Here is a 13237-nt window from a genome sequence, read left to right on the forward strand (position 1 = left end):
TAATCATTTCAGTTAATTTTGATATTACTCACAAATAATTCCAAATTTTAATCACAATTGAGGTTATATCAACTCATTAAAATTCCCAACATAAAATATTACATATGTCACACAATAATAACTAAATGTACAGCATTTAAATAAACAATTTATTTAAACCATGGTATGAAATAATAATTTAGATACAGAGAAAATAAACCAAAGTCACACACGTGCATGGATCTTTAATTTACAAGATTAGACTACCACAATATTAAATAAACCACAATACACCCATACATGGATTACTAATTTACTATATTTGATGAATTGGACCAATACAATAACTGATTTTTATCCGAATAAATAATTGAAGTCATGATCTTAAACTTGTCTAGAAATTTTCAGGTTATACCTTAGGTAATAAAAATTATAAATAAATTATTTATACAGTTCTAAAATTTGTGAAAATGTACAGAATATTCAATAAATATGTTTGGGTCATTTTTCAGAAATAAATTCCCAAAAATAAGTTATAAATAATTCTGTAAAATTCCCAAAAATTTTATGACACAGATTTATCACATTTTCTTAAATTAATTCCATACTTAAATTTATAAATCAGATCCATAATCTAAAAATTTAGTATGAAATTAGACTTCTCAAATTTCATATTTTAGTTAGAAATTTCCAGATTTGGCTTAATATAGAATTTTTAATAAGCTTTTAAACATATACTAAAATCTGTCTTACAGTAGCAGATTTAATTATAAATTTGTATAAATTCGTACTAAGCTCAATAATTGTTAAGAAAATTCCTGGATGAACTAGACATCATTCTCAACAACTTTGTAGAAGAAATCATTTCAAAATTTTGAGCATAAAATTGTCTAAAAATTCGTACAAGTTTCTAGCAGATTGAAGAGTTATATAATCAAACCAAATAAAATATTTAATCATCTCTTTAATGGCACAAATTACGCATGCAAGTCTAAATCCAAGATTATATCATGATTTTAAGGCTACTAATAAAGAAATGACCTTCAAATATTTAACATACCAATCACAAATTCACATACAACTATAAACAAAATTTTATCTAAAGTTTTAGCTATGTTAACATATGAACACAAATCTAACTATTTAACAATTAAAAAGAATGAGACGGTTATGAGAGTTTTCTTACTATGTTAGATTGTTAACGATTTATCGTCCGAATTTGATTTATGATTCTGATCGTAAGATATGATCGTCCTGGCTCCATGATCGTCTTGCTGAAATTTCACATCAATCGGACGCGATCTCACCGTTGATCTGCCATTGCATTCTCTTAGAACTTTTAGTTGTTGATCATCATCTTAGACTCAGAATTTGCAAGATCTAACCCCAAAAATGGATTCTACACGTCGAAAAACCTAAGGGTGGTCATCCCCAAAGTCATAGGACCACTCGATTAACCTAAAGATACTAGGGTGCACCGTAGCAGCGTGGGCCGAGAAACACTGGATAAAATTTAAGCTCATCTTCTCCAACCGCCGTAGCATGCACGAACAGAAGAGACCCAGAAATTTTGTTTCAATGTCCCCAGTTCAAATACTTGTATCTTCTTCATCGTAACTCCGTTTTATCTTATTTTTCTGTCATTGGATTCACCTCACGGCCTAGTTTTTGGTTCACTACTCACACGCCTCGTTCCGTCTCGTTTTGCATGCCGTCGGATCTCCAATATTTGACCAAAAATAAGATTATTTTCCTACCGTCTCGGACATTTTTTTCGAACCATCTTTCGGACCCCATAACTTTCTTAATTCTTAACGGTTTTACTGCATTCTTTCGCCAATCTCTTCAACTTACTTCGTACTTCATCTTGCATGGCCTATTTGTCTCACTTCTTCCCAGAATGGATGGTTTTGGCATGCCGAAAGTAAGCCGAAAACCAACTTTTGAACTTCAAAATAAATTTCTCTTACTTTGTTTCTTTCTCCTCCATCTTCTTTCTTCTTCTCTTTCTTCACCTACAACACTTTGTGGATGGTGGTTCTAGATGATAATAGAAATAGGTGATGGTGGTGGTGGCGGTCCGACGGTGCGCCAATGGTGGTGAAGTTCGCAGGTTGGCGATAGTGTGGGTTGAGGCCATGGCTATGGAGGTTGGGGGGAGGAAAAACATAGATAAAGAAGGAGAAAGAGAGTTTTGAGAATGAGAGGTGGAGGGAGAGGGAGAACCGACGGAGAGAGAGAGAAAGATGAAGCTGGAAGTGAAGCAAAAGATGAAATATAAGGAAAAGTTAGGCTCAAATTATGGGAAGAATAAGAAAGAGTAAAAAAAGATAGAAATTAAAAAGAAGAATGCAACACCTGGTGTATATAGCATCTGCATGTCCACCACATTTTCTTTTGATACAGAAGATGGTTGCACGTGGGAGGTAGGCGGTGAGAAAACATGGGGAGCAAACCCATGGTTTCTAATTGGATTTTAGTGCAGAAAATATTAGGTTTCAGTGTAATTTGATTACAAAAAAATATAGAGAAAAATATAATAAAAATATCATACGGTTCAGAAATTAATATTGAGTAATAATATAAAGTCAAAAATATTTTATTTTATTTTATTTTGAATAAATTTTCAGTATAAAAATATACAGACTATTAAATTCAAAATATTGTGAATAATTATTTATGAAAATTAAAATATACATTATTTTTATTATATAAAAATACGGGATTTCACAGGACCACATAGATACATTTTAACCTTAGGTAAATAATCAAAGTGCAAGCCAAAATCTTATCAGAACTTGACATAAATGCATAGACTTGGTCTGGGAGCCTAGACAAACTGAGGTTGACAACTGAAGGGTGAGCATCAAGGGTTAAGACGGACTCCCAAAGTGATTACCTACAGAACAGACATAGCACAAAGTGAGCGAAGCTCAGTGAATAATAGTACATAAACGATTCAATGCTAAACTTGAATTAAAATACATATCAATGCATACATAAATAATGTGGCATAAGGTTAATTGATTCTTGAATGGCCTAAGGCCCAGTCTTGAAACATATTGACTTGAAACATAATATCTTTGAACATAATGGCTTTAAGCCCTTGAAAAAAGTGGCAATAGCCCTTGAACATATTAGCATTAAACTTTTAAACATGGTGGCATATAGCCCTTATACATATGGCATGAAGCCCTTGAAAAGTTGGCATAAAGCCCTTGAAAGTTGGCATAAAGCCCTTGAAAAGTTTGGCATGAAGCCCTTGAACATGTGGCACGAGGCCCTTGAAACATGTGTGTATGAATTCAAGAGGTGTCTCACACGGACTCTAGAGGTGACTCACTCCGTAGCACTTAGTTCCGTATAACACTTTGTTTCATATTATAATAACTTATCCGGAATGGCCATAGGCCTCATAACTTGCACATATGTATGGACTCAAGAGGTGGCTCGTACGGATTCTAGAGGTGACTCGCATTGCAGCACTTAGTTCCGTACGACACTTTGCTCCATACCGAAAATACAGAATGGCCTCTGGCCTCATAGATCATATAGAATGGCTATAGGCCCAGATTGGCTATAAGCCTCATTCATATATGTATGGACTCAAGAGGTAGCTCACATGGACTCTAGAGGTAGCTCACAATGTAGCACTTAGTTCCAAGTAGCACTTTGTTCCATACCAGTAATTAACAGGTTTTACAGACCAACCATACATATCATGTCATATCATAAACGGAAACAAATTCATACATATGCATTATGCTTAATTCATAAACAAAAATCAGAATTCAAACTTAATTATACCTGGCTCTTCAATAGTGCTACAAGTCCATATAAAGCATTCTTGTTCCTTGGTACTAAAAACTTGTAATATCCTAGAACTTATAACATACGTGAACTTGTAACAGACTTAAACTTATAACATACGTAAACTTGTAACAGACTTAAACTTATAACATACGTAAACTTGTAACATACGTAAACTTGTATATACTTGAACTTGTAACATACATAAACGTGTACCATACTTGAACTTGTAACATATATAAACTTGTACCATACTTGAACTTGTAACATGCGTATACTTGTAACATACTTGAACCACGGTATTATGACCCCCGGGTAAGGGCCTTGCGCTAAGAATACCTTAAATACCTTTATATAAGGTGATAGTGGGTTAGGTGAAGTGGAGTGTGTAGTGGAGTAGAGGTAGGTGAAGTGGAGTGTGTAGTGGAGTAGGTGAAGGTAAAGATGGGAAATTCTAACAGCCCCCCGCAAACTCAAGGAGGAGAGAAACTAACCAACTTGAGTTTGGAGAGAGTAACAAAACAAGAAAATACATAAAAATAAAAAAGGATAGGAGACACTGTATGGTCGTGTCAGACCGTTGGTGAAGACACTGTATGGGGTGTCATAACGTTGTAGAGGACACTGTATGGTGGTGTCAGACCGATGTAGAAGACAGTTTATGGGGTCATGTCGGACCGTTGTAGCAGATAATGCTGTGACAGTTGTTGTGACAGTTTACGGAGTCTTGCTGGACCCTTGTAGAAACTAACCGGAATCAATGTCGGGACAGTTTACAGAGTCTTGTCGGACCCATAAAGGAGCTAACCGGAATCAATGTCGGGATAGTTTACAGAGTCTTGTCGGACCCATGAAGGAGCTAACCGGAATCAATGTCGGGACAGTTTACCGAGTCTTGTCGGACCCATGAAGGAGCTAACCGGAATCAATGTCGGGACAGTTTACAGAGTCTTGTCGGACCCTTAAAAAGTTGCACCCTCAAAAGGTGTGCCCAATTTTGTCAAAAGGCGTGCCATCAAAAGGCGTGCCCAATTCATCAAAAGGCGTGCCATCAAAAGGCGTGCCATCAAAAGGCGTGCCCACTTTGTCAAAAGATGTGCCATGAAAAGGCGTGCCAGTTTGTCGGGCGGCAAGAGGCGCGCGATACGCGTGGCTGCCTCGGCTATTTAACCAAGACGAAGGCTGAGGCTGAGGCATACCATTCTGAAACCTCTGAAACCAACCCTTCGCTGAAAAAAACTCTGCCTCTGCGGAGAGAGAAACTGTGGAACACTTTGTTGCCATTCTGTCACCAACCCTTCCGAACATTACCAGTCTGAAATTGCTATTTCGCTGAAACACTTAGCAACCCAAAAACATGGCCTCTTCTTCCCGTCCAGCTACCCAGAACCTGCTCACGCTCTTTCCAGAACTGAACGAGCCCACAAGAGAAATAACTGGTGCGGTGGCCAGTGAACCTCAACCAAACACCTCTGGTTTTGCTCCATTGAACTTTCCGATGCGGTCGGTGGAGCAAAAAATGGCGGTGCAAACTGATATTGAGGCTAATCAGTATACTCTGAAGTCATGCGTGGAAACCATGACGGCGGTCACAAATTTGTCGAACCGGCTGCAGAGTAGGACAAATGAGGTGCAGCATTTAAATTCCCAGCTGGCTCTGCTCCAACGCATGTATAAGGATGCGCGAGCAGAGATAAGTGTGCTGAAAGCAGAAAATAAGGAGCTGAAGCGGAAGGCCACTGTGATGTTCCGATTTGGAGGTCCGCCGTATGCTGCAGTGGAGGAGTATGGAGGAGTGAACGTGCTCGGCGGCGTAGGAAACACGGAGGCAGCACCGTCAAGGGCCGCCCAGGACGGAGGAAAGAAGAAGAGATCTGCAGCAGAGTAGAGAAGAAAAATCCCACTGTGGGTGTTGGGTGTGTTATGGTGGTTTTTTTTTTTTTTTTTTTTTTTTTTTTTTTTTTTTTTTTTTTTTTTTTTTTTTCGTGTAAAATTATGATCGGGGTTGATCCTGACATGAATAAAATAAGTGTGTTTGGCAAACTCGAATGGTAGGTGTGGTAAGGCAGAAAAATCAACTGGAATGAATTTTTTTTTTTTTTTTTTTTTTTTTTTTTTTTTTGTGAAAATAATAATAATAATAATAATAATATTAATATGGAAATCATGGAGTGGGCGGTGGTACAAAAATATTGTGTAGAAAAAGAGGGAGATGGTGGAAAAGAGAGGCCACTCATGTTATTAAAATAAATTAAGGAATTAAAAAAAGTGATATTGGTTTTGTTTTCAAAAAAGATGGATTAAAATAAATATAAAAAAAGAAAAAGAAAGTGGAGACCATGATGAAAGGTGGGAACAAGTGTGCTGGTGCTGTGTTGTAATGGTCAGAAAGAGAGATAAGAAAATAAAATAAAATAAATTTCAAGGTGCTGTGTTGTAATGGCATTGAAATATCCACCATCATAAAGAGTATCAGTGGTGCTGCATATGTTTATGAGCATTATTTGAGACCTTTCTTTCTTAACCCACAGCAGACTGTTAACGTCTAGTATGTCCCAAGGAAGAAGGACATCTTCAGTAAGCCAGATGACATTCTAACTGCTGCTGAGAAGTACATAGAAGAACATGGCCCGGAAGCATTTGAGAAGCTTGTTAGCAAGGATAGGGAAACCAAGTTCAGGAGTAGCAATTACACGTATTTTGATGAGGACCACAGCTATTGAGCCTTGTTTGGCTGAGGGAAACACCTTTTTTCCGCTGCTGTTAGGAGTATCTTTCCGGTGGAGAAGCTGCTATGGACTATTTGGGGAGAGTGATGTCGAAAGCCGGAGCCTTGGATCTCGCCACCGGCGTCGGCGGAAAGATCGAGAAAGACGATGTTCTCTCCGCTGTCCAGAAGTATGAGCAGTATCACGGCTACTATGATGCCGAGAGAGAATGAGATGTTATGAAGATATGATGAGGAGGTAGGTATGTAGTAGACAATTCTAGCGGACTAGGTTGAGGTCCGGCGGGCGGCCAAGGCGAGGTTGCCGCCCGCCGGTGAAGCGAAAAAATATTAAATTCTTAACCTTGCTCTGATACCATGTAAGAATTTATGTATTATTGATTGATGTCTTGATTGATAGATTACAAGATGCATTAATTACAATTCCTATACAATCTATATATAGAAGAAAATGTGGTAGTAGGTGTAGTGGAGGTGATAGTGGGTTAGGTGAAGTGGAGTGTGTAGTGGAGTAGAGGTAGGTGAAGTGGAGTGTGTAGTGGAGTAGGTGAAGGTAATGTGGTAGTAGGTGTAGTGGAGGTGATAGTGGGTTAGGTGAAGTGGAGTGTGTAGTGGAGTAGAGGTAGGTGAAGTGGAGTGTGTAGTGGAGTAGGTGAAGGTAAAGATGGGAAATTCTAACAACAATCATTCCGTGATTCAAAACGTAACATGTTAGGAAATAGGGCATTTCTTGTCACATCATGTTATTATCGTATACTTAACAAAGATAAAATAGTTCACATTCTCAAGAGGGTTACAGAAACATGTTAAACCTTTTTGCCCTTATGTCGTGGTTTCTGAATAAATTCTCATTCACGCGAATACACATAGCTTTCCAAGTATTCTGATTCATTGAAGGTGTCTACCCTTGATAACCTATAGCTGTCTCATATTTACTCAAAATCCGTTCTTCAATAATGAGCATAATTTCTCTTTATTCATTAGAAAACGGCGTAGTTCACTTGATCTATTACTCAGTAGCACATAAAAGCATACATCTTTGTTTGATCGTTCGTATAAGTTAACATAGTTGACTTGTAATTAACAGAGTACTAATGGTAACCGTTACATCAGTCACATGAGTTAACTTAGTTAACTTAAGTCTAACAGGACATTCCTGATAATTATGAACAAAAGGTAAGCATGTTATACAGATTGAATAATATCAAAGATACGTGAATACCATAATTCCATAGTGCTTATACGTTTCCTTGGCTCGTCATGAATCACTATAGATATCTTGCACATAACGTTAGTATTCTTTGTCAACAATAAATAAAATGTATTGCACAATGATGCCTTTAGATTTTCAAATCAACATACTTGCAAGAAACAGAATATTAACGATAAGAACCATTAACGATCATTGAATGTATGGCTATCGTACTACTACTCACAGTGTTCAAATGCTTGGTCCACCCCTGTAGTTGACCCTACACAAGTCATAATACACATAGAAATCGGGTTACATATAATTATTCCGTTCTTAACTTGTTTAATCTCTTTATACCAAATTACACATCAATTTGCAATTCAACAAAATTCAAATTAAATCCTTGAATCTCATTTCAACATTCCACAACCGAATTCATGTCTTCCATATCCTTGATAGATTATTTCCCCAAGTTTTCCTTTACATTATAGCATGAATTACAACGTTCATAACAAAGTTCATTCGCAAATTTTAAACATAATTTTCAAACATTTCCAAATTCCAATTAAACTTGTACATATATAATTCAATATCTCAATTTCATTATTCTACCTTCAATTTGGGCCAAATCATTGGTTATCATCATTAATCAACCTAGGGTTTCAAGAAAATATTGAAATTGCAAGAAGAAAATCAAACTTATTAACCCATTACTTTATTCCAATCTTTCCCATTGATTATACGCCTAGGATTTATAATCCACCATTTTAACCCATTAATTTAACTAGCAAGATTCCATACCTCAAGAATCAAGCAAGCTTTGGTGAGATTCCTCCATAATTTCGGAATTCCATCGATGGAAAATGTTGATCTTCATGCCTTCTTCACTCCTTGGTGGAAGATCTTGATCAAAACTTAGAGAAATGGTGAGGATTTGGGATCAAAACCCTAGGGTTTTCGGACCTAGGGAGAGAGGAGAGAAGAGGGGAAAAGAAAAATGTAAGAAATGATCTCAAAATCCCGTTTTTAAGTTGTTGTACTCGCGAAACCCGCTCGAGCATCCCTATTCCCGCTCGAGCGTACCTACTCTCAGCACAGATTCCAAAACTTCAAACAGGCATAACTCTCCCATCCGGACTCCGTTTTAGGTCATTCTTCTGGTCAAATTGAAGCCCCGGAGATAAGCTTTCCAATGGTTCTAGCCTCACATCCAAATTCAAAGTGTGGAAAAAGAAAAAGGCAAAAGAGTGCCGGTTGATCGTAGACGAATTATACGAATTAAAGTTTTTGGTCCAATCTTACTTTACCATCATATTACCACCTCAAGCAACACCTCAAAATAAAATGAGGAGGTTCCAAACATACCAATAAAAATGTCAAAAACGAACCCACGTGTCTCAGAAATTCAAATTCAACCTGGAGACCCGCTCGAGCGCCCAACCTTGCGCTCGAGCGTACGGACCAACAAAGCCTCCCGCTTGAGCGACCATTTCTACGCTCGAGTAGAAATTTACAACCCTCAGAATCTCAAGCCGTTTGCAAAATTGCTGGGAACCCCAAAAGTCCGCTCGAGCGTCAACTCCCCCGCTCGAGCGGAGGGAAAAATTCCAAATCCTTACAAGTCAATTTCAGATCATCAAACTCTTAAGGCTTTCAATTCTTAATCCCAACATTCTATTTGTGACAGATATGTCTCCTTATTCAACAGATATGAATCCATATTCATAAGGTTCACTTAATTAAACTTAATTCCACGTGACATTTCACCATAAGTATATAAATATGCATAATGAGGGACTAAAAATATATCGGAAACACATGCGAGGGTTGGGTTATTACATTTCACATGCCTGCATTTATTGATTTGATCAAAATTCCCTAATCAGCATTTAAAATTCCTTCATACAAATAATTATAGACACAATCTGTGTATAGTTATTGCAATACCCTTTTTAATTTCTCTCATACACTATGGTTAGTGATAAGATTGTTAAATTATTTTTATAAAAAATCTTTAAAAACATAATTTATGTATTAAAAAAAATCTAAAACAAATATAAATATCTATAATTATCTCGTGCATAACATGGATGATAGGCTAGTATATTATATGAGAAAAAGGGAGTTTCTAATGAAAAGTCTCCTAAGAGCACCAAACTCTCATTCTAAAATCATTGAACTTTCAATTTATAAAATAGATTAAAAAAACCTATTGGCTGATTTATTTATTTAATTTTTTTCATAATCTCTCCATCATAATCCCTCTCACCAATTTTCAAAAAAAAAAAAAAAATTAAAAGTTGCATTCTTTTTCTCTCCTCCAAAAAATCAGATAATATTTTTTATGAAAGTTGTGGGTATCTGTTTATATCTTATATATTATATTATAACATAATAAAAAAAATTAAAAATTAGATATACAAATAGATAAAATTAATAAATTAGATTTTTATTTATTCAGGTAAAATATTTTTTTTGTCTCTCAATATCCAATTTTAAATTTTAAAAATCTATAAAGTCTATTTAAATAAATCTAATTTGAAAATATATCCCACTATCATACTTTAAATCAATAAAACTCACATAGTTATCACATATTTAGCTCGCATCATAACTTACCTAAATAATAATAATAATCAAAAACAAATAGAAACTACAGATAAATTAAATTTAAAAATAAAAATAAAAACCCACAACATCATCTAAAATAAATCAAAAAAAATAGAAATCACACAAAAGATAAAGAAGATAAGAATTTAGATATGAATCTCAAAAAGATATTACAATATGTAAATTTGAATTATGATTTAATAATATAATTATCTATTTTTTTATGTATATCTATCAAAATTTTAAATCACTTAATAGGGCAAATTAATTAATTTTCTAAAATTATTGATTTTTCAATTTTTAAAATAGATTTAAAAAAAACTATTGACTGATTTATTTATTTAATTATTTTAGAAATAACAATTATCCTTTAATTTATAAATTTCAAATGGAAAGATATCAAAAATATTTCTTAATCTCTCTCACCGATTTTTCAAAAAAAATTAAAATTTGCCTGCCTTCTCTCTTTCCCAAAAAATCAGATAATATTTTTCATGAAAGTTGTGAATATCTATCTATATCTTATATATTATATTATAACACCAAAAAAAAAAAAACTAAAACTCAAATATACAAACAGATAAAATTAATAAATTTGATTTTTATTTATTCAGTAATAATCTTCTTTTTGCATCTCAATATCCAATTTTAAATTTTAAAAATCTTTAAAATTTCTCTAAACAAATCTAATTTGAAAATATCTTCCACCATCATACTTTAAATCAATAAAATCCACATGTCTATCACATATCTAACTCACATCATAACTTACCTAAATAATAATAATTAAAAACAAATAGAAACCATAGACAAATTAAATTGGGGGGAAAAAAAAAAAAAAACCCACAACTCCATCTTAAATAAATTGAAAAAAAAAATAGAAACCACACAAAAATAAAAAATAAAAAGATAAGAATTTAGATATGGATCTCAAAAAAATATGACAATATCTAAATTTGAATTATGATTTAGTAATATAATTTTTTATTTTTTTATGTATATCTATCAAAATTTTAAATCACTTAATGGGATAAATTAATTAATTTTTAAGTCTTATTTAAAGAATAATATAATTAGTCATCTCAACTCCTAGATTTTACGGGCACTGGTGGACGAGCTAACGGATTGGGTTAGATGAGGTCTAAGTTGTTTGAGGTAACATTATCTCATTTCATAAATTTATTTGTTTTTTAATTTTATTTTTTTCCATGTCTAAAAAACTCAATCTATTTTTTTTTTACTTTTTAAAATTTTAAATTAAAACATCAATTGTTTATATTCATAAAACAAAACTGATAAATATATATTCAAAAGCCACACTTTTTTATTTTTTAATATGTAGGATATTTATAAATGAAAAATGTTTGACAGCTCAAATTTTTTTTTCCATAATTTGACTTATAATGATATAATCATAAGTGTCAATTTTTATACAAATATAAGAAAAGAATTAATTAAATTATACATTTCAATCAACGACATACTCAAACTTTGACTATTTCAAGATGTTATTTAACTATAATTCCAATGAAAAGAATCTTCAACCTTTAATTTTTTTTTATCAAATTATAATTTGATAAAAATTTAAAAAGATGAAATGTTGAAAATTATTATTTTTTCCCATCAAAATTGGTGAAAAGAAAAAAAATTGGGATAAGAATGAAATTCTTTTAAAAAATTTCATCTTTTCTTTTATTTCTTAAATATTTGACACCTCAAATTTTTTTTCCAGAATTTGACTTATAATGATGTAATTATAAGTGTTAATTTTTATACAAATATAAAAAAAGAATTAATTAAATTATACATTTCAATCAACGACATACTCAAACTTTGACTATTTCAAGATGTTATTTAACTATAATTCCAATTAAAAGAATCTTCAACCTATAATTTTTGTTTATCAAATTATAATTTGATAAAAATTTAAAAAGATGAAATGTTGAAAATTATTATTTTTTCCATCAAAATTGGGATAAGAATGAAATTCTTTTAAAATTGATAAAAATTTAAAGAAAAAATTAAAGTAATTCATATAAAATCAAAAAAATTTATTCAAATTTAAAATCAAATTAGATAAAAAAAAATTAAAAGAAAATGATGAAAGTTTGAAAATATTTGAAAACTTATTATTATTAAAGACTAGGATATATTCATATTGTATTTTTAGTTATGAAATTGAAATAAAAAGAAATATAACTTAAATTATTGAATTAATAAAAACATCATATTAATTATTAATAAATATCACTTCACTTCACATTTAATAATAAAATTGTATATTGCATATTTGTCTCATTTAATTAGATTTAACTTTTTTTTAATACAAATTATTAAAATTGCACTAATTAGACTTATATATATATATATATATATATTTTAAATTTTTTCAAACTAATAATTTATAAATTTATAAACATTAACTTATAAATTTTACGTATACCATAAAACAAAATATTAAATTATTTTAAAATAATTATAATAATTTTTTAGTTTATAAAATCTGGTACATAGCACAAATTATCACTAATTAATATATATGTGAAACGCACTCATATCAATAATTGAGATCCAAGAGTTGTGGGTGTAAAAAAAAAAAGAATAATGCTTGGGACCCCCTTTTGGGGGTCACCCCTCACCCCCCTTTGTCACGTGGCGGGTGGTGATTGGAGGAGCAAGAAAAAAAAAAAAAAAAAAAAGAAAATGTAACCAATGAGAGAGAGAGGGGGTCAAAGGGGTGGGAGGAAAAGGGGGATGAATCATTGTTAAAAAAAAAAAAATGTATGACTTTTATTTAGTTTGGGATCGAATTGGATAATGTTGTTGGGTCTGTGGAGGCCATTATAGGTCCCGTTTTGATAATCTGAACCGTTTAATATGTAGAAATCGTCGAGTACTATATGCCTGTAAAAAATCAC

The sequence above is a fragment of the Camellia sinensis genome, chromosome 14, assembly GCF_055761805.1.
Source record: "Camellia sinensis isolate YWXY chromosome 14, ASM5576180v1, whole genome shotgun sequence".
Taxonomy (NCBI): domain Eukaryota; kingdom Viridiplantae; phylum Streptophyta; class Magnoliopsida; order Ericales; family Theaceae; genus Camellia; species Camellia sinensis.